General features: G+C 40.4%; 1 protein-coding gene across 1 annotated transcript in view; it reads left to right on the top strand.

Annotated features, from left to right (window-relative positions):
* Positions 1 to 256: 256 nt before the first annotated feature.
* TP53I11 (tumor protein p53 inducible protein 11) overlaps positions 257 to 20,858 on the top strand; it is a 72,193-nt gene continuing 51,591 nt past the window's right edge. The window contains exon 1 of the mRNA XM_015831716.1: positions 257 to 456. The gene's annotated coding sequence lies outside the window, so the exon portion shown is untranslated. The remainder of the gene's footprint in view (positions 457 to 20,858) is intronic.

Genomic DNA, 20,858 nt, shown 5'->3' with positions numbered 1-20,858 from the left:
CACAGGCACGGGCCGGTNGGAAGTCCCTTTCTTCTCCCCAACGAAAACTACCGACCGATGCCCGCTTTTTGCCCCCGTAGAGCCACCGGCTTCCGGCAGGCGTCGCTTCTCCAAGTAAACGGCGTAGCGTGTAGGCGGGCGGCAATATAGCCGCTGGAGGGGTGTGTGGTGGTTGGGGATGGTTCCTCCCCCCCCCCGCAGTAGGATAGTATATGGTAATATGGGGGCGGGGTTAAGCCCGGCCTCCTTTTTCTTATGGGAAGCGCGCTGGCTGATCCGAGGAGCTGGGCTTCGGATTGTCCGTTTCTGGAGCTGGTGCTTTAGGGAGACCCACAAAATGTGACTCACGGCCTGGCTGGTCTCACTGGCGGTGCAGGGATTGTGACTCTTTCTCTGGGTTTTGCCCTCCTGGCTGCACCAGCAACCCTTTCTGCGGGCGGGACATGTTTTGAGGCTGTAAGTGGATTTTCCTTTATTTACTCGCTGGGTGTGGATCCTTCTGACTTTCCAAACTTGGACGTTTCCGTCTGCTTACCTGGGTCTCCCCGATCCCATTAGTGAAATACTTTGCGGAGAAGGGGGGGGGAGGGGGAAGGTGGTGGCTTCCCGTGTCTCCAAGAGTCTGTATAAATTAGAGCTTGAGTTGGAGAAAGAATTGACGCGGCGTTGTCCGGAGTTGTGGAACTACAAGCCAGCCCCCATTGTCTTGGACCCGTTCTGACCCATCGCCTCCCGAACAGCTGTCAATCTTAAATCGCAAACATACTTATTTCGAAGGGGTTTTTCCCCCAAAACAGGGAGACAGGTGATAGAATCGGGACTGCCTCGTCTTCATTTCCTTTAACCAACTTAGCGGCTCCGCGCCCAGCCGCCGCTGACGTTAACTTTCTGGAGTTAGAAAGGCAAGGAGAGAGAAAAAAAAAACCATCTTAATTCAACAGGGGAATAACTTCCTGTTTGTAGGGAAACAAAGCAAAGCAAAACAAAGCAAGACCTCTCCGGAGGACAAGTGGGGGAGAGACCTGACAGCTGTTTGATTTGCGGTGTTTTAAAAAACATGCCTTTGTTCAAAGAATTCGCAGCTAGGTTTGCCCCCGTCTCAAAAAAAAATGGTTTAGAACGGTGTGCTTTGAAATTAATGAAGGCAAATTCGGATCTCGTTTCGAGTGCTGCTGATGGATCGGATCGGTTTTTGTATATATATGTGCCATTTGCAGAATCGTTCCTCGCGGAATAACAGTAATAATGATAGGAGAAGATTGTGAAAGGGACGCCCCAACTACTGACAAGCCAGTGTGTGGGGGGTATTGAATTGACAGGAGGCAGGGGAGGAGATGCTCCACACTTGATTTCCTGTAACTTTAGCTCCAGTATATTCACCATAGAGCAGCTCCCTTTGTTTAAATAAAGAGGGGGGGGGGGTAGTTGTATGGTAAGGGTATTACAGAGCTGGCCTTCTCTTCCTTGTTAATTTGAATATTGTATGTATAGAAATATGCCCTGAATCCATCCTGTGTTCCCTGGTTCTGCTATTTCTTTTCTTTTTTCTTTTCTTTTTGCTATGTGCCCGTTGTAGCATCCAAGAATCATCCTAACCATGCAAGTGTCAGTAACGTGCTAGAAAGGGAGGAGATTCCTTTGTCAGCTTCCTCTTTGTGCAGTTGGTGGAACATTGCTAAGAGAGCAGCATCAAGTCCTTGGACAGGTCCTGTCCCTTCCCCTCCCAAAAAGAGGGGGGGAGAATATACCAAATCCTGTATTTCTGTATCTTGGCAGGCTGGACTGCTTCTCCCCTTGGAGATTTGAGATTCTCCTGTGGTCTTCGGGATTTTTTTTTTCCCTCCCTTGTCCAGACACTTGCTGGCTCTGCTGTCTTTAGGGGTGCTAGCGATGAATTTTCTAGTGCAAAGTTTCATCTGGGGAGCCAGGTGAGGGAGAACTCCTTGCTCAAAGATCAAAAGCATCCCTGCCAAGAAGAGAAGAGGGTGTGGTCTTGGCAGAAGGGGTTGACTTGCAGTGGACGCACACTTCCTCTAGCTGATCTAATACATCTTCCTTTGTGCCAGCTTTTTTTCCATGGCTAATTCTCTTTGTTTGGTGGAAGGGAAGGGAATGAATGCTCAATTCAGTCTGGGAGAAATGGAGTTATAGCATTTAAGCAGGAAGACAGAAAACGGAGGGGAGGGGGCGGGGTTGGAACAGCATTCTCCCTTATTTAAGAGTATGAGCTGGGAGACTGTTCTGGTTTTACCTCTACTGTTCCTTCACAAATTCAGATTTCTTTTCTACCATTCATGGGTAGCAATACTGTTCTACCTTGTAAGCAAGTTGAATCAGTCTTCATCAGCTCTTTGGACTACAGCCCCAATAATTCCCAGCCAAGTGATCTAAAGGGTTTGGGAATATCATTGAAAGTGGTAAAGGCTCTTTCTTTTTTTCTGTGAAAAAAATCCCCCCCCCCTCCTTTTGGGACAATTTGTTGCTGGTAGATAGTAAAGAAATAAAAATGTTCCCTTCCTCCAGGTGGGGCAGGCAAGTCTGATCATTTGCTTTCTATTTTTCTTGGCATTTCACCCTCTTCTTCCCTGCAGCCTGCTGGAGGAGGGAGGGACATAGTTGCCCAAAAGCTGGTTACTTGCAGAGTACTCCCTTCATTCAGTGCTTGGTTAGGATTCCGCATTTTCTTTTCTGCTATTTTCCTGTACTTTATTTACTCAACCTCTTGGCTTGTCACCGCTATCAAATTATACTGTAGGGTATGGGCATTTTTTAGACTGTATTCCCCACTCAACCTCCTCCTCCTCCCCCCTCCTCCTCCTCCCTCCTCCTCCTCCTCCTCCTCCTCCTCCTCCTCCTCCTCCTCTTCTTCTTCTTCTTCTTCTTCTTCTTCTTCTTCTTCTTCTTCTTCTTCTTCTTCTTCTTCTTCTTCTTCTTCTTCTTCTTCTTCTTCTTCTTCTTCTTCTTCTTCTTCTTCTTCTTCTTCTCCTTCTCCTTCTCCTTCTTCTTCTTCTTCTTCTTCTTCTTCTGCCATATACGTTATCGGACATTGGCGATCATGTTGGCGATCTTGCTGTAAGGAATTTGAAAAGTATTTAATCTTTTTGAAGTATTAGTTCTGTCACTGAACTGTTGTTTTATGTGATAGATGGAAATAAAGCAGATCATTAGGTAATCCCAGCTTGTCGGACCTCAAAATCTGGCTGACATTCTAAAAGAAATATACAAAGTAACTTTACAAAGACTAAGGAAACAAGTATAGGATCCAGTGTGCCGTAAATGCTGCAAAAAAAAAAAACCCCCCCCTCGACTGAAACTTATAGAACACTTTATTTGATCCGGACGACTGTCTATAGTTTTATAAACTATCGTCCGGAATTTGTAATGTAATTTTCATCATGGACTCGTTAGTATATCGAACCTCCATTTGTTGAAACACGGGAAGTCTCGTAAACTAGTTGAACTACTAGGGAACGATAACTGTAAAGATCGAAACGTAGTGAGTTAATGTCAAAAGCATCTAGAAAATATTTGTATTCGTTTTATCAAATTTCTACCCAACTTTTCTGTTTTTTCAATGGTCAACAGGGCTTAAGGTGGTTAAAAATAAAAATTAAAAACAGTACAATTAAAATAGAATTACATTTAACATTGGAATAAATTTAAAAGCTTGGCAGAGGTTAAGAGTTTACCATCTTCCTAAATATATTTGGAGAGTGGGGGACTGTTCCATAGCCTGGGAGCTTTGCAAGAGATGACCTTTTCTTGTCTACTAGATCAGTGGTTCTCAACCTTTTTAATGCCGCGACCCCAACCGGTCGTAAGTCGAGGACTAAACCGGTCGTAAGTCGAGGACTAAACCCGTCGTAAGTCAAGGACTTTCCCTGCCCGGGAGCGCCGCGCATGCGTGGTTTCGCCCCCTGCGCCGGCCGAGGCGTAGCTGGCAAGTGGCAGAGACGGAGCAGGCCGACCACCAGCTGGCCCAGCCCAAGGGAGGTAAGGCACCTGCCGGAAAAGGGGGAAAAAATGGCAGACAAAAAAAATGGCGGACAAAAAAAATGGCGGACAGCCTTGCTTGGCGACCCCCATGAAATGGTCGATCGACCCCAAATGGGGTCCCGACCCACAGGTTGAGAACCACTGTACTAGATGATAGAACTTCTGGCAACAGCGAGATCTTCTCTAGGGCCTTTCCTGATGCTCTGACTAGTCAAACAGATTCACAGTGACAGATAAGATTATAAGCCAAGGAACTGATTGAAGCCTGGGAAACAGGCACCTTATCAGTCAACAGGAGTGCTGATGTACCACCAGCTTATCAGCTACTTAGGAGCTGACAACTTGGCAGCACATGGAAACAACAACCAATCACCGGCCATCAACACATCAATCAACCAATAGGAATGTACCACATAAATACAACACATAGAGTAGCCCAATTCCGGTAGAGAGAACTTCCTTAAGGATGGGCTCCAGCATGAATCTGAAAGCTCAGAAGACTAAACCTCTGGTCCCTATAACTGACCCAGATTGGAGCTTGCAATATTATCCTGGTTAACATTTGTCTTCATTCATGAAAGATAAGATTCCCTGTCTGTACTCTCACATAGATTATGTGCCATCAAGTCATAGTCAACTCTAAGCAACCACGTAGATAATTTTCTCCATGCTATGCAGTTCAAAATCTAGAAGGCCAGACTAAGTTTGAGGTCCAAAAGAACTGAGATAGGAAAAACTAGTTCTTTCCCATGACTCCAAAGTACTATAATTCCAATTAAGGTCACATGGAAACTATCTGTTGTTTGGGAATTCAACTTTTGTCATGAGAATAGGCTCTTATTTTCAGGACAAGCTTTTGTGATTTTTTAGAAATCTTATTTTTCTATGTGCTGCAAAATATATCAGGCCAATCTCTTTACTTTATGGCATCCTTTGAGTGGATTTCATGCTCTCAATTTTTCATAATACATTGCTTCATTCATACATTCACAAATATATAGCCTGTAAGAACCAAGTCATTATAAGTCAACATGCAATATATAATAACTTCATAGTAACCCTGGTAATATGATATCAAAGTAGATATATAACAAGTTTTTACATTGTATGAAAGTATTGCTCCTTCCTGGCTTTTAAAGCTGAAAAAAGGCTCTCAGAATGCTTTCCATATCAAAATAAACATCAAATACCATGATTATTGTTAGGAATTCTGTTTTATTCTATAGAAATGGTAGATGAGGATTAAGTATTATATAGCCATAGAGATTGGTAGCAGAGGATGGTTACATAGCCAAATAGATCAAATAAAGTGTACAGTCACCATGGGCCCTGCTGCTTAACGTTTTCAACTGTAACAGGAAACTCTCCTCAGAACATAAAAAACTATAGATTATAACCATAGATGCAAACTAAACACTGCCATCTACTGGCTGAACAATTCTGTAGTTGCTACAATACAAAATACATTCTAACATGTATTCCAACACCCCCACTCAACATCTACTCCTTATAATAATCTCATTTCTGCTTCCTGTTTCTTATGATTCTTCTTGTCCTTTTTCTCTCTTCTTCTTGCTGTCCTGGCTCTGCACAGAGCTGGCACTGCTGCTGCGGCTTCAATCTTGGCTCTTCAAAGAGCTGGCATTGGAACTGCTGAGGCTCTGGCTCTGGATGGGCTAGGCTGGGGTAGGCTAGGGGACCCGGATGGCAGCTGTAGTCTCTTTTGAATTCTCCTTTCTGTCACTGGGTTTTAATGCTTCACGAGCAACATAGGACAGACTTTTGGCTGGGATGCCTTTATTGCTTCTGGTGTATCTCCTGACTGAAACCTCTTGTTGCCTGGTTTCTGCTTTTAATCCACTTGGATAGTCTTTCTCAGTTAATTCTTCATTATATAAGGACTTCTGTGTCCAAGTCGTCTGTGCCATGTGTGCATGCAGTTTGAATGTTTGAATGTTTTTCCTTTTTGACAGTATTAAGCACCTAATTGAGTTCACTTGGTACAGGTGATCTGTAATTTTAACCTTTGCAAGTAAGATATCCCCTTTTGTGATGACACAACTATCCCCTTTAAAGGTCACTATGTTGCCTTGTTTTATGAGCTTTTTCAATGACAAAATATTAGTTTCAAGAGCAGGAATATACAGTACATTTTTCACAAGTATCTTTCTGGTACACTCTTAGAAATAGAACAGTAAAGAAAACCATCTCCTATTCCTTCTGATTCCTTCTATTATTTTCCCTCTGACTGTGGTGATTTTTTCTGTTTTACTCTGGTCAAGGTGAATAAAGAAATTCCTCTCGTTCATCATGTGACTCATAGCTCCTGAATCAACATATCATACTTGCAAAGATGAGGTGCACTTTTGGATTGAAAACATGTTCATTATCTGAAGAAAAATTATTTTTTTCCTTCACACTTTTGGCTTTCCAGATTCTGCAATCTGTTTTTAAATGAGCCTTTTTATTGCACACAAAACATTCACATGTTTCTTGCTTCAGGTAACTGTTTTTATTTCTGTTTTTCATCTTTAAAGCAGACTCTGCGACAGAAGCACTGTCACTATTAATACTTTTTATTTTATGCTTATATTCATTTATAAGCTTGCCCTTAACATATTCCAATGTTAGCTCATCATCTGGATGTGCCTCAAGGACCGTGACAAGCGTTTCATAACTTTCTGGTAAACCACTAAGTTCTAATGCTGCGACATGAAAATCTTTTATTTCTTCTCCGATACCTCTCATGCATTCAACCATTTCCAAGGTATGCCTTATGTAATCCTATATATCCTAGCCTTTCATCAGCTTGAATTGGTATAGCTTTCTAATAAAATACAGTTTATTGCTTAGATTAGCTCTTTCATGAACCTTTTGTAATCCTTCCCACATTTCTCTAGCAGTTACACACTTGCACATATGTATGATTTGATCATCTTCTGTGCTAAGAGAGGTTGTGCTCAGATTTTTAGATCTTTCTCTGTTCAGTCATCTGAAGAGTATTTTGGCCTAGCTTCATTTATATATTTCACATAACTTCCCTTATTAGCAGCATTTTCATCTTGAATTTCCAAGATTGGTAGTTCTAGTTTGTCAAATTTGCAAATGAAATCTTTGTTTCAGCTGTGTTACTGGCCATTTTCTTTTATTCTGTTACAGTCTTTTTTCTGTTGCTATATCTTGTACTTATTTACTGTAGCTGGTTATGACTGGTTTGTTCTGTTCTGTGCTGAACTTTATATTTCTCCTGTAATATGGACTTATACTGGTTTTATACTGGGTTCATCTCTGGTTTATCTCTGGGTACTGGGCCCATAACCTGTTAGAAATTCTGTTTTATTATATGGAAATGGTAGCAGAGGATTATATGGCCATACAGATTGGTACCAGAGGATGGTTACATAGCCATACAGATCAAATAAAGTGTATAGTATACAGTCACCATGAATCTTGCTGCTTAATAGTTTAACTGTAACAAGAAACTCTCCTCAGAATAAAAAGAACCATAGATTATAACCATAGATGTAAACTAAACACTGCCATCTACTGGCTGAGTAATTCTGTAGTTGTTGCAGTACAAAATACATTCTAACATGTATTCTAACAATAATGATATAGGTTTTCATAACTCTGTATCTGTTGGGCGATCTCGCACTTTGGGGTTTAAACAACAGATGTCTAGACAACAGATTTCCTGACATTTTACCAGCAATTGTGGCTGGCATCAGGACATCTGTCTATAAAGATAGAGCCCAATCAGTCTCTGCTCGGTTGCATACCAAGCGCCTAGATAAGGGAGATGCATTTTTTCTCCTGGGGGAAGGGCATAGTGGCAAGGCAGTGCAGAGCATCTCCAAGTATCCCCCCTTCCAAAAGAATGGCAGGCCCCAAATAATTACAAAGCAGGGTTTTCTTTGGGGAGCTGACATACAGCCCCCTAGAAAAATGACAGGTCCACCTGCAGAACACAGAAATGGGAGAGGGGAGAAAACAAACAAAACAATCACATTAATCAGGTTTGTCAGGATACTTAACATGAAAACATTTAAGTTACCTAGGCGCTCTAATGTGTTTTTTGTATATCCATTCATTTTGAGAGGATAGAAGATCTTAAGATGTCAGCCATAGTTGCTGGTGAAACAGCAGTATGTCTGTTGCTTAGACCGTGGCCATTAAACCCTGAAGCCCAATCCTATTCATCAGTTACCATGTGTTTTGATTTGAAACCAATATTCTAAGTGAAACCTAGGAATGTTCCTTGTAACAAGCCACTAGCAGCAATGAAACAGACATGAAATGTTTGCTATATTTCTGCCAGTTGATTTCTGACTTTGGGAGAGATGAGATAGAGATCTAGGTTCACACCTCATGCTGAGTAAACTATGCATGGATCTTCTGCTTTAAGCTGATTTGGTAGGAGGTTTTAAGAAGAAGCAATATATTCAATCAGAAGACCAGAGGAGCTTGCAGATTTCTTCAGACTTAGGAAGACAAGTTGTCTTCATATTTATGGGGATGTCTGCAAAATGTTCAGTTAGAGGCTAAAATGGCCTGGTGGAAAGCACATCATTGGCTCTGGAAAGAGTAACTTGAGTAACCTGTGCAACACAAAAAGTTAGAGCTTGTCACTCTCAGTGAGTTGGCTAGTTTATGATTTTCTTGCTTTCCTCTCCCCCTTCCTCATTTTAAAGGCTTAAAATGAAGATGAATATCTTCAATCTAAGACTTGACATTGTAAATTGACTCTTGAAACAACTTAATGTTATGATGATAATTCTTATTTTGCTGCCAGATTTCGGTGGTTCAATAAGAGATATACTGTATCTAAATTGTGCCATTTAGCAGGAAAGGCTCTGTGAGTCTACAAGTTCTCCTCCCTGTAATGACTTTTCACCAAGATTGAAAGAAGAGAGAACCCTAGATGAATCTTGTGTGGTATTGCTTTCTACATTTAGCGTATGCCATCAGCAAAGAAGCCAAAGATTCTTCTAGGTCTGTTTGAATGGCAGAGGATTAAAGTGGGACCACCAGTTGTTTGGCCACAGAAGACTGCATGCTACCATGCAGTGGTGGGATTCAGCCGGTTTGCACTGGTTCAGTAGAACTGGTAGCTAAATTTTTCTGTATTCGGAGAATTGGCTGGCTTCCAAAAATCCAGTCGAGGCCTCGGAGGCCTGGAGGACGCCTCCCAGGCCTAGAACGGCGCACTGGAAGTGCTTGGATGCCACTTCTGAAAGTCCGTTCTAGGCCTTGGAGGCCTGGAGGAGGTGTCCCAGGCCTAGAATGGCCCACCGGAAGTGCATGGATGCCACTCTCAGAAGTCCATTCTAGGCCTCGGAGGCCTCCCAGGCCTGCGTCAAATAAGAGAACCGGTTGTTCATGTATTTGAATTCCACCATTGCTGTCATGCCTTTGAAACTAAGACATAATAAGTTAGCTCTCTGAGAAGTCTTCTGCATTCCAGCTTGAGAACACACACACACACAGAATTGAGCAGGGAAAGGTTTGATAGATCTTCCTTGCGGACTATAGAGTTACCCACCTCTTCCCAAATAACTGGTTTTCTGGATTATTGAGAGAGTAGTTTGAATTCTGTATGGCTACTATTTGTCATGTGAACTACATATATAAACTAAAAAGCAGATGAAAATATTGCTGTGCTTGACGTCTTTTTAAAAAGACTTTTTGCTATTTCTTACATTGGATTTAGCAAATGCCTGTTTTACATTTTCTTCTTTAGAATGCCTAACCTTGCAATGACGTTTGTCATACTCACAGAATATTTGCATTTCATCAGCAGTTCACAGATGAGACTGGCAGTTGCCAAAATATGAAGTGTCAATGAGATACTGAGCTAGATTTCACCAAAGAAAAATCAGTACAATTTAGCTACTGGTTCAGTTTAGCCACAGCACAGTTCTATTGGTATTTATTTATTAAAACAAAACTCCTTTTTGTTTTATTAAAATTCCCTTAATTCAATCCTGCTCCTCTTATTATAGTTCCCAAATCACCAGCCAATGGACCCAGTATCTGGGGATAATTGAAATTCAATACTTCTGAAGGTTATGGTGAGAAAATTAGGTTTAATACATATCTGAAAATGACATATTTAGTCCATGAAATGTACAAGAACTGGACCACACTTTTACTTTAGCTCCAAAACTAGTGTAGCTTTGATCTTGTTTCAGCACCATCGTTTAGAGCAGGGGTAGGCAACCTTGGCTCTTTTATGACTCATGGACTTCAATTCCCAGAATTCCTGAGTCAGTTATGCTGATTCAGGAATTCTGTGAGTTGAAGTCCATGAGTCATAAAAGAGCGAGGTTGCCTACCCCTGGTTTAGAGGGATGGTAAAAGCAAGGGCAGAAGATGATTCCAGAAAGACTTATATTCCAGGTCCTCTCTAGCTGCATTTGGATTTATATGCTATAGTCGTTTCCAATGCTTTGTCAACCTGAAACTTAACAGCAGTGAGAAACAGCTTGTGTTAAAAATGAGAAATTTTAGAATGCTGATGAGAAGACAGTCTTGATTAACATTCTTATTCAATTGCTCTTAAATTTTGGAATCCTTGACTTTTTTCATTGAAAGTAATGTGCCTTTTGCTATTTATATATTATGTAGAAAAGGTCCTTCATTTTTCAGGCAATCTAGCAATTAGTCCTTCTAGGCTTGAGAAAAATACGGCATACTCCATTTAATCCTCCAGGGAAAGATTGAAGGCAAACGAGGTCCAGGCAGAAGAAGAACATCGTGGCTTTAAAATCTAAGGGACTGGTTTGGACATAACTCAGCAGCACTTTTTCGTGCGGCTGCTGATAAAAACAGGATCACCAACATGATTACCAAAGTCCGATAACGGATATGGCACAAGAAGAAGTAGAAGAAGACTTGAGTTGAAATTTCTGCTTAATTCACACTTTAAAAAAAAATCTGTGTTCCTCTAAAAATACTGATAAAAAATGACTAATGAAGTGATATAGATTGAAATTATGCACATAAACTTCTAATCACTTGCTAGGCTTTGAGCTAAATAATTTATGGCCCATTTTCCCATTATTTACAGCATCACATTGTTCCCCAGTATATATTTTAAAAACATGTCTGCCTTCAATTCCTTATGACCTTCATTATACTATTATACTATTCAGTAAATATTTTTCTCAGAAATATGGCTTCTAATGCTTCTGAATCCATGGACATCAGCTGGCATCTTCTTATGCACTGATAATCCCATATTGGAATAAGAACATCAAAACTAAATGCCAGTATTTGGGTTTTAAAGCCAAATGAAATGGCTTGTTCACACCATGGGAATGTTGCTTTAGAGAAGAAGGAAGCTTTTTTAAAATATCTACCTACAACTTATAGAAAAGATTAGCAGTAATGGAAGACAGAGTTATTTGCAGGGTTTGAATGCCACAGCAGACAGACAGTAGTTTGTCCTCTCACCAACCCATGGAAAAATGTTGACTAGACTAGCAATGGATCTTACTTTAACCCTGACTATGGAATAATATTCAATCCCCCCCCCCAATGCTGGAGGCTATTAGTTTAAGGTAGCAGACTATTATGTGTATGAAGCATAAACAACTCGATCCATGAAACAGCCAAAGGATTCATGGGGAGGTTGCTGTACTGCCTCTGGCATTTACTGCTTGAGACACTCATCCTGCTCTCCATAATGGTAGAACTAGCCCTCACTTTCTATTCATCTCTTGGAAATTTCTTCCTTAGCTGTTAGCCACCCCCCTTTTGTTTTGGCTCAGATCAAATAACCATCAACAGTTCATGGAGATGGCATACACACTAGCAGAGTTTTCCTAAGTTGGGAATTTTAGTATGGGTGGACTTCAACTTTCAGAATTGCCCAGCCAACCCACACTTAATAATAATAATAATAATAATAATAATAATAATAATAATAATAATAATAATAATAATAATAATAATAATAATAATAATAATAATAATAAAAAAGTTGGAAGGGACCTTGGAGGTCATCGAGTCCAACCCCCTGTCCAGGCAGGAACCCTACACCATTTCAGACAAATGGCTGTCCAGTCTCTTCTTAAAAACTTCCAGTGTTGGAGCATTCACCACTTCTGGAGGCAGGTTGTTCCATTGGTTAATTGTTCTAATTGTCAGGAAGTTTCTCCTTAGTTCTAGGTTGCTTCTCTCCTTGATTAGTTTCCACCCATTGCGAAACACTGTCATAGAGTTATGACAGCTGAGGACATCTAATTTCCTACCTTTGATTCTTTGGCTTGTTGAAGACTGAGAAATACTCTGAATAGCCTTAAGTAGTGAGTTGGGACCTGAATGGAATGAGGGAAAGAATTTAATATATATCGTATGCTGCAGTGCTTCCTTTTATCAGAGTTCTTCAGATATTTTGAACTTGCTTTTTTCCCCCAACAGAAAAGTCACAAAAAGGACTTTTAAAACAGGATCATACAATAAAGTTTACTTCTAAGCAGCATTTGATTATGTGTGCATTTTGGAAAATAAGCATTGATTGGACCTCACCTTCACTTTCCATCACTATGTGGATGTAAAGTAGTCATTTTCTGTTGTAAGATTTAATATAATTGCTTCCTTCACCCTTCATACTTAAACCTTACTTTCAACAGTTATCGTGTCCTCTTCAGTTGCAGCAATTCATAGGTCTTAACTTCTTGCAATAATTCTCATTGTTTGTTGTAGGACTTCAGTCACTGAGAGTGTGCTTGACTTGAGCACTAAAAATGCTTTAGGAGGAAACCATAGATAGTCATATTGTTGTTGCAAAGTCTACTGAATTCCTTTACTCCATTAATTCGCTGTATCCACAGCATTCCATGAACACAATTAATTTTGAAACGTTGTCTTTTTTTAAAGATGGTGAAGTTGTCAAGTGTTAGAAATGTGGAACATTGAAGAAAATTCGTAAGACTCCGAGCAGCCATACTTTATATGAGCCACACTTGAAGTACTCTCTGATTGAGACTGGATGAAACAATGGAACCATTTCATTTTACTTTTTTGTTTCATTGTGACCTCAAATGAAACATTTTTCATATGCCAGCCACTCTTTTTCTCCATTCTCATGGAATTTTGTGATAAGGATGGATAGAGTTGGGTATCTATATCAGAAGCTGGGTAACCTCCTTTGGGCTCTGAAAGTTCTCTAGTATTCTCTAGTATTGCATGAATCAGGCTCCAGAAAGATGCTGAAAGGGAGAGAAGAATACTTTCTGGCTCCATTGAGACATTTGGGAGCATATCCATTCTCAGGAAGGATACTGGTTTAACTGAGAAGAATGTGCAGGAGAGTTGCATGGTATTACAGAAAATATCATGTTGCAAAAAAAAGGGCATTCTAACATAAAAAGGGCATTCTAACATAGCATATACATATAAAACAAAACTGTGCTTGTTTTTGAAATGTTATCTCAGTTCCTTGGTGCTCTCTGAGCTTGGTTGTTTTCTTGCAGATGTTTCATTACCCAAACTAAGTAATATCATCAGTGCTAATGATGTTACCTAGTTTGGGTAATGAAGCATCTGCAAGAAAACAACCAAGCTCAGAGAGGACCCCTTATCTCAACCCCGAGCTTCAAATATTCTCCTTTATTGAAATGATATTTCTCATATTTCCACATTTTTGGAAGGTAATAATACTTATTGCTTTCTTACAATTAGCACTGTTGAGCCTAGTGAGATTCATTCAAAGTAATTATGCTTAGAGATGTACCTTTAGGTTGGAATACACTGAATACACTCTCATAGAGTAAGTCTCTATGAGATTTTCCGACCTTATATTCAGGCTATATTCTTTACATTCTATGTTATATTGATTTTTTTTTTTAAATAGCTCTGGATCCAAGCCCAGCAACAAAACTGAAGCTGACAATGAAAATCTAAATTTTCTTGGCAGCCAAGTCTTACTATTAATATGGAGAGCCTCAGGGCATGCCTAATTCACATAAATAAATGTGCAGGAAACCAGCCTTATAGAAATCAGACAGATCGCAGGACGTTTAGCTGATGCATCTATAACAGCTGAAGCAGGAAGGACGTAACAGCTACTAGACCAGACAAGGCCCGGGGGCCGGATGCAGCCTGTGAAGTGGTTTCATGTGGCCCGCGAAGCCATCCTGGAAACAGCGAGGAACCAGTCCCTGCCGTGTTGGCCTCGCCCCCTGGGTGCATGCTGGGGAAGTGTCACCCTTTGTGAGGAATGAAGAAATGCACCATCGCTTGGAAGTGGCCAGCAAATGGCCCTCGCCTACTTCACATATCCGGCTTGATGGGCTCCGGGGCAGGGGTTTCGGCAGGCAGTGGGGCGGTCTCCTCACAGTGCCGAGAGGCTGAGTGGGTGGCGCAAAACTGATGAGAAGTACAATGCTGCCTAGCCCCCAGCCTGCCCAGTTTCAGCAGGCAGCAAGGTGAAAAGCTGGCGAGCTTCGCACCTCCCGGCTCAACCTCTCGGCGCTGTGAGGAAAGCACCTCGCTGCCTGCTGAGGCAGGGCACGCAGGGGGCTGGGCGGTATTGTGCAGGTAACATTGACTCTCATGCTGCTCATGGCATCCCCTCCCCCAGAGCCCACCAAGCCAGATAGGTGAAATAGGCGAGAGCCATGTGCTGGCCACTTCCAGGTGATGGTGCATTTCTTCATTCCTCACAAAGGGTGACACCTCCCCAGCTGCATTTCTTGCCTGTTTTTCTCCCTCCCTCATCTCAAATATTTTCCCACCACTCTGTACTTAGGAAGGAAGGAAGAAAAGAAGGAGAGGGAGGGTCTGAGGGAAGTCTTGCCTTAGTCCTGCCCTGCTGCCCTTTCACCACCCCCTTGCCCCCTCCTCCTGGCCTAACCTGGGGGTCTCCCATCCTATTGCTAAGGAAGCTTGGTATACAAAGCTGGGTCTCCTCCCATGAAGAGGGAATGATCCTCCCTCTGACTTTGCCCTCATACCCATCATGAGCAACCTGGCTAAGGAGAGCAAGTACAGCAGTAGCAGCCTTGAGGAGAACATAAGTGCAGTTGGGCGCCCCCTTGGGGAAGTGGGACTGGACTTGGTGGCGCGGGTGCTCGAGGGCCAGGCTGGGCGTTTGACCTCTGCTGCCCAGGGCTCCAGGCAGCACGCACCACCATCCAGCCCCCCACATGGCCTGAGAGGAACAGTGAGGCTCCTCCAGTGGACCTTGCCTTGGCACTTGCCCTGGCCCCACCCCCTTCTGCCAGAGACCCTCAGATCTGTCCCACTCCTGCCCAGGCCCCCACAGGCACCCTTGACGCAAATGATGTAGAACTGGCTACGCCCACCCAGTAGGCCACACCCACTCCATCCACACCCACTCAGTAGGCTGCACCCACCCTGGCCACACCCACCCGCCCCCCGAGGGCAACTGAAATGCTGATGCGGCCCTCAATGAAATTGAATTTGACACCCCTGTACTAGACCCTTCTTAGGGCTATCCAGAAAAAAATAGTAAGCTGTTGTTGTGCCCTTAATAGTCAACTTGGGACTGGATGGATATATCTTAATTTATAAACAAAGTATATTAAAAATAGTATATACAAAAATAGATCTAGTTCATTGCGGAATATTTGGTCTGAACTTCTTTTTTTAAAAAATAATAATAATAAACAGTGGTTGGAAACAAGCTCCAAGAATAAAGTCTTGTTGTAACAGTTTCTGAATATCTGCATTTTGTATAATATTTGAAAGGGGGGTTAAGACTTTTATGGCAGAATTCTAAATAAAGTATTCTTGGACTATTACTCATAACTTTGGTAATAACAGTTATTGTGAATAACAGTAATTGGGTGTCTTAGCGCAACACAGTGAAGCAGAAACAGACAGACAAATTTGTTTTAGGCTTTTTATATTTTCCAAACCTAGCCACCCTTTGAACAAAAGGTTCATGGCTAGAGACGTAGTCCTTCTAAGAAGCTTGGCTAGTATTTGTTTTGTTTTTTCCAATAGTAAAACTATAAATTGGCTTATGCTGGATGAAGTCACATAGTAAGACATCAGGGGTTCTGTCTTAGTACAGTATGTGAATCTATTTATTGTAGGATATTAAGTAATAATTTTTAGCTCTGTGTAATGAATGAACCAGAGACTGAATTGTATATTGGTCCATCTCGCCTAATATTGCTCACATTACTAGAAGATATTCAGAGTTTCAGAAAGAATTTTTATCCTAGTCATTCCTGAAAGTTCCAGGGATTGAGCCTATACCTAGAGTCTTTGGTATGTAGCAATGCCATAGAATTATGGCTCTCCTCAGAAGTTTAGCATCCTATTGGAGATATCTAATAGAAGGGCACCTAGTGGTTTTTTGCATATTTGCCAAGTAACTCAAAGGCTATACTATATATGGAAAAAGAACTTGATTACAAATCTGAGCACTGCATGAAAGCCAGTGGTCTGCCAAAACAGACTATCTAAATTTTTACTCTGTGTGAACTGGCTGAAGAATGTAGATGAAGGTAGTAATACAATTCAGGACTTTTGTCTTTGGAAAGATATTCTGGATATATTGGCAAATATCTTAGGGCATCTAACAGTACAGTTTTACAAATGAGGAAACATGCCTCACGATATCACGGTACAAACCCTGAGATTTTCTGTTTATATCCAGTTAAGAGAACGTAAGAACAAAAGAGCAAGTTTTGTATTGTAATATCACAAGGCATGCTTCATTATTTTTGTTTCATTGTAGTTTGTTTTGGTTATGAATGCTACCTGACTTTGGCAATTCTTAAATATTAACCACTTGGGGGGAGAACCAGCTGGGAATGCCACTGCATTTTCTTGACTGAGAAGCTGAAAAAAGCAGCACTTCTGCTGGAACGATTGTAGACTGTGAATCAAGTTCAATTACTTTTCCTTTTCTTTAAACTAGATTTGAGCTATCTACTTTTATGTACAGGTAGATCTTGATTAGTCCAGTTAATGAATCCCATGAAATGGCCATATTATTTGAAAATACATTACCGTATTTATTTATCCTTTCCTCTGCATAAGTAACGCATCCAGGTACATCAAATACATTTACTTCTACTGGGAGTCTCCAAATAAGTAAGAAGTGAGATTTTATTTGCTGTTGATTTCATCCATCTGTCTGTCTTATGAACAAATAAAAATGGGGAATATCTTGTTTCTAATAATAAAAGAGATATGCAGAAAAGTTTTGCTAATCTGTTTCTCTTCTTCTCATTAAACCAAAACTAAATGTGTGTTGGGAACTAAAATAAGATGGCTGGAACAATGGACTGAAGGGAGATGTAGAAAGGAAAAAGCAGCTGGTTTGCTATCCATTTCCTATGTGTTCACTGGTTCAAGCCTCTTTTATATACATGGACAGAAATGTATGCTTACTGCAGTTACATATACTTCATTCCTAATTAATAAGCAATAGAGAGTTATGGTGTAGTGATTAAGGCATCAGGATAGAAAGCAGGAGACCATGAATTCTGATTTTGTCTTCGACATGAAGCCAGCTGGGTGACCTTGGATCAGTCATTCTCTCTCAACCCTAGGAAGCAGGAGGCAATGCCAAACCACTTTCAAAACTTACCCTAGTACACGTTCAAAAGTGTTGCCAAAATCCCTGCAGGGACTAGTCTCCAGGGCTCAAGATTGACTTGAAGGCCCCAAAACCAAACAGACAAACAAAAACCGCACACATTAAATCGGACACTGCATCTTCTTTGTTGTAAGATCATATATTACATTCTTGTTTAATTTGTACACAGATTGTGTTGTTTGTTTCTTGCAGCAATTTTTATAACACTGCCTCCCCAACAACTCCTGGTGATCTTCAAAAAGCCAATATAAAACCATAAAAGCAATCCTGAGCATACCCTCATCCCAAGAACCTAGCATACAGACAGAAATATCTATTGGTCTTTGACAATTAACGCCTAAAAGTCCTGTGCAGCAAATGTTTTCATTGATTTCTGAATGTCTGTTAGGGAAGGACACCATCAGATTTCCAAGGATTTCCATTTCCAGTCCGTTCCAAAGTGCTTAGCATAACCTGAAAAAGAGCATGTTCTAGCCCCCTTTTTTTGATCTCTTATGGGAGTGCCATCTCAAGTTTTTCATTTGGAATGAATGAAATGGATGTGCCATGTCCTAATCTGAATATTGATTGAAAAGACACCAGATTATCCACTTTGTCTAGTGTTTTTTTTAAGTTGCAGCATCGATTTATTTATTTATCAAATTTATATTGAATTTATACTGTATAGCCACCCATCTCACCAAAAGTGACTCTTAGCAATCTCACCAACAAGGAAAGATAGGAGACTGGTTGCTAGTAACAAGATTTACAAACTCTAGGATGGGTCTCTTCAGGATGGACTGCATAACCATGTTCTTCAAAGACAGGGTATTATCTCTTTCCTCTGAGAGGCAGTGACTAATTCCAGGTTCAACTTCACACCACCCCTTTGTACCTCTCCAAAGATCCAGTTATGGCATAGGTCAAGCCTTCACATGGCAGACCTCATATTAAATATTACCCCACTACTTCCTTGGAGTCTATAAGCCTAAACGAAATTTCATGAGAGCAATTGGTTCTTTTTCTGACAAGATCCCTGGCTCAGTGTTATCTTACACCTGTCTTCAATTAAAATTTGGTCTGATCAAGCCTACTTGGAAAAATCCAAATATTGCTGAAATCACTGATGGCTCGTACATCTCATTTCAGGAAAATATGTTGGTTCCCCCTCCACTTTTTTTAAAGTGAGAAATCCTTTCCTCTGCACTAGAGCCCAATTAGTAATAATCTTTGAAACAGCCTAATCCATTTTGTACTTTGTAAACCATTTAAATGATTAAAATTCCTATTTCAGCTGCTTCTTTGTTCCACCATTTTCTCTTTCTCTTCACCAGGTTTAGTTCTCACAGAAATCCAGGTATGTCCTTCCACAAACTGGTTTTGTCACTGAAGTCTTCTGCTTTTGTTTTTGTTTTGCTTACCCAAGCAAGGGAATTCTACACCTTGAACTAATAATAATGTGCTGGGAATAAGCTTGTTTCCATAGAAACTAAGATGGTGTCAAACAGATGCAATGGCACTTCCACAATTTAGGAACAAGGCACATACCAGCTAGATAATGGACTGCATCATCTCTGGAGAGAAAGAAGGCTGAATTAGTGTTTTGATTTCCATAAGTCACAGGGTATAATCTGTGTTTTGAGTTTCTAACTTGCATTTGATCTGCAGAACAGCTGTAATCTTCTTTTGTAACTATAAAAAAATACACTGGGAATTTTGCAGTGAATGATGAGTTGTGAGCTGTCATATTGAAAATACCATGGAAGGGAATATTTTTGGCAGTATTAGTACTATCTTTAACTAGTCCATTAATGATCTGATTGATGTATACACTAGCCTGATAGCTTAATTTTAATCCCATCCAGATGGTGAATGTATAGCATAGCCATTTCCCCTATCAATGGAAAGTGATTGATATTTGCATTTAATTTAATTCTTTGAGATGTATCTGGTCTAAGAAATTCAATCAGCATATTTGTTGTGGTTGATAACTCTTTTTAAAAAAAAATGAATTGTTGATTATTCTCCCAAAATAATAGACTGCCCAGCTCTCAATATAAAGATATTCCTTAAGAAAAGTCAATTTGTTTCTAAGCTTCAGTTAGATGGAGACATTGCACAGAGAGGTACTGTTTCTCATTACTTTTATGTCCCAGCTTGGATTATATGAATTGCTTTCAGATTATTATTATGAGACACACAAGAATTTACAACATGGAACAAGCTGTAAAAAAGTTGTGAACAGCTTGTATTTCCAAGCTAGCTTTCTTAACTGTCATCAGATTATATCGACACAATTAATGTGTGCAGTAGCTTTTCCCAGGAGCGGTATCATGTCTCCAGACAGTAAGTTTTACTATGTCTGGGTGGGATCAGAACTGTGCAGAAAACTAATATTTCTTCAGCAGGCAATAAGATTTTAGATGATGAAACTAAACTAACGTGTAGTTTTCATATACCTGGAAACAGTGCTTTTTTGGGGGGGGGGGGAAAGGTGCCGGAACTCACACATGTCATACAACCCGCCTTGCCTACCCTACAAGGTTTACCTTTGTAGTTGAAAAAAAAACACCCTTCAATTTTTAGCGTATCTAAAAGACTAGCATTTTGTTCAGGGTAAGTTGATACTATTAATGTTACCATGCACTGTGTGGCTTTAAATTACAAGAAGGCATTTTATTCATCTTTTGGGACATTTACCACTGGCATACCCATTTAGTTTAATGAGTGGAAATGTCAGCTTTCTATGTGGAATGAAATTGGCCCAATAAAACAAAATTTGGTTGCTTGTAAAAGATTGAATTATTTTTAAGAAGTTGTTAAACAAGGTGGAAAAATTTACATTTGGAGTTTAATATGGATATTGACTTGAAACAAATTAAAGTTAAAACTTTGTCAAAGATTACTTTTAATTTACCTTTAAGTTAAACCCAATTTAATAAATAGATCTGATTAAACCTCATACTACCTTTACATCTGACCAATACAAGATTAATATATATTATTATTAATAATAATACCTCCAAATCACAAGATATTGGCTTTATTCTTATTCTTCCCCTCTGCAGTTTGAATATAAAGTATAAAAGACTAAAAAGAGATTTTCGTAGACATCCCAACCTTTGAACTACCCAAGGAACCGAAACAGCAAAGTTTCGCTGTTGGGTAAGCTTCCACGCCAGCCACTTTTCTTTCCTCTCACTTCGCCTGTTTTTAATTTCACACCCCACCTTCTGTAAGGGAAGGCAAAAGGCTCACTCACCCTCTCGTGAAAGATGGCCTCCATGTTTATGTGTCT

This window comes from Protobothrops mucrosquamatus, unplaced genomic scaffold, assembly GCF_001527695.2.
Source record: "Protobothrops mucrosquamatus isolate PMUCROS unplaced genomic scaffold, P.Mucros_1.0 scaffold_277, whole genome shotgun sequence".
NCBI lineage: Eukaryota > Metazoa > Chordata > Lepidosauria > Squamata > Viperidae > Protobothrops > Protobothrops mucrosquamatus.
This window is presented reverse-complemented; position numbering and strand designations above follow the sequence as displayed.